We start from the raw sequence: 2,408 nt of genomic DNA, 5'->3' as shown, positions 1-2,408 counted from the left end.
CTATAAGTCAAGTTTAAACAAGTTTAAATGTATAAAAAGCAAGCTTTTAGCATAATAAATCAGAGCTCTCTACATCATCCTGGTGTGCAGACTCTCATTTTCGCCGACTTCGTCCCTCACCTGCTCTTCACCAAGAAACCCCTTGAGTTTCTTGTCACGACCGTAGTCGGGTGGTCGGTGACATAACATTTTTAAAAATATGCATTATTTTCTATTTATTGCAACTCTTCCCCCCCTTTATTTTTAATATATATAAGAAACTGAATGGTTTGTAATTTTAGTCAGTATATTATAACTAAACAAAAAAAATATTAGGAGCAAAGCTTGCATTTTTAGCATCATAATACACCCTCTCCTCATCAAAGATGGTGGTGATTCTTCTTGGTCAATGATTCTTGTGTGATTAACTGCCTTTGAAAACCTCCCAGGAGTTTAGCTATGGGTCAGTTCCTACTCAAAGGTATACAACAACAACTACCTTCTTTTTATTTTTAATTTTTTTAAATTTAATTCTGATGTATTTACAAAGTTTGAATACATTGTTTTTCATAAAAGATCCTTTCCATTTCCTTCACTCCACCCACCCATCGAATGGTGCAACCCTATGATTAACACCCTACCCCTACTCACATACTTACCCCTCTATTTCCACCCACCCCCTCCTCCCACCTCATACTCATTCTACAATAATGGTTTTATATAGTATTTGTCCTTGTGGGACTGAGTTAATTCATTAAGCATAATGCTCTCCAGTCCCTCCCAAGTTATGTAGTAATTTACAAAATGATTGTTTTTGTGTGCTGTGTAATATTCCATTGTAGGAATGTACCAAAACTTCTCAATCCATTTGTTCGTGGTTGAATATCTGGGCGGTTTCCATGTTCTTGCGATGGTGAATAATGCTGCTATAAATATTGGTGTACAAGTTTCTATTAGAGCCTCAATTTTCATTTCCTTGGGGTATATTCCAAGCAATGGAACAGCAGGGTCATATGAAATTTCTATGTTCAGCTTTTTGAGGAAGCGCCAAATTGTCTTTCAGAGTGATTGTACCATTGTACAATCCTACCAATAATGTAAAAGAGTTCCTATCTCACCACATCCTCTCCAACATTTATTACTTGTTATTCTGTCAAACTTTGCCACTATTACTGTAAGATGCTGTCTCATTTTGGTTTTGACTTGCATCTCTCTTACTGCCCGTGATTTGGAGCATTTCTTTATAAGTCTGTTGGCCATTTGAACATCTTCCTCTGTGAAAATTCTTTCCATGTCTTTTGCCCATTTTGTAATTGGATCTTTTTCTTGTGGAGGCTCAGGAGTATTCAATGAACTTTCATTATGAGACTCTTATCTAAGACAATATTGCCAAATGTTTGTTCGCAATCAGTAGGTTTTATTTTCACTCCGTTGGCAAAATTTTTTTGTCAACAGGGATTTAATCTTTAGAAGATCCTATTCGTCAATTTTATCCTCTTCAGATTATGCGTTTCTGGCTGTATTTGGCTGTCCATTTATATAATAGACTAGTGCTTCTAAGCTTGATCCCAGTTTGTCTCTTATGAACTTTATGGTTTTGGACTTGCTCCCAAGTCTCTTATCCACCCTGAGGTGATTTTTGTGTATGGCATGAGATGTGGATCCTGTTTCAGCTTCCTGTGGGTAGCAGTCCAGTTTTGCCAGCATCATTTGTTGAAGAACTTATAATTTCCCCATTTGATAGATTTTATTTCCTTGTCAAATATCAGTTGACCATAGATAGCTGGGTCTATTTCTGGGTTCTCAATTATGTTCCACTGTTCTATGTGCCTGTCATTGTAGCAGTGCTATGCTCTTTTGGTTACTACCGCTGTGTAGTAGTAGGTTTTGAGGGCAAGGAGTGCTATACCTGCCACTTCATTTTTGTTTCTACATTAGTAAAAGAAACCTCTTTTGGAGAACTCTGAGAATTTAACAAAAATAATACTAAATTATATGTTTTTGTTGATAATTGATAATTTCAAGCATAATAACTCATAGTGACCCTATGAACAAAAGGCCTGAAGCTTTTCTATAACTATTGTCTTTTACCAAAGTTCATGGATTTTCCAGAAGCTTGTTGTTTAGGAAATGGATGCCACTCCTGCTTCCAAACCAATCTTAAACTGGAAGCTCCACTAAACACTGTCCACCATGGGTAACCCTTATGGAATTTGATACCCCAGTGGTACAAGGTTCAGCATCACAGCAACCCCAGGTTACCTCAGTACAGCATATTGACAGAAGAGTGCTGTACCACTTAGAAGAATGTTACTCCAAAATATAATAACAACCTACTTTTAAATACAAAGGCCCTCCCCAAGGCCTTGTTGACTCTAAACAAGAGGCTTAAATAAAACAATCAATATAGAATGATTTTGTTGTTATGT

This window comes from Elephantulus edwardii, unplaced genomic scaffold (genome assembly GCF_000299155.1).
Source record: "Elephantulus edwardii isolate Elephantulus edwardi_28Jun2011 unplaced genomic scaffold, EleEdw1.0 scaffold00013, whole genome shotgun sequence".
Taxonomy (NCBI): domain Eukaryota; kingdom Metazoa; phylum Chordata; class Mammalia; order Macroscelidea; family Macroscelididae; genus Elephantulus; species Elephantulus edwardii.
Note: the sequence above shows the minus strand (reverse complement) of the source record.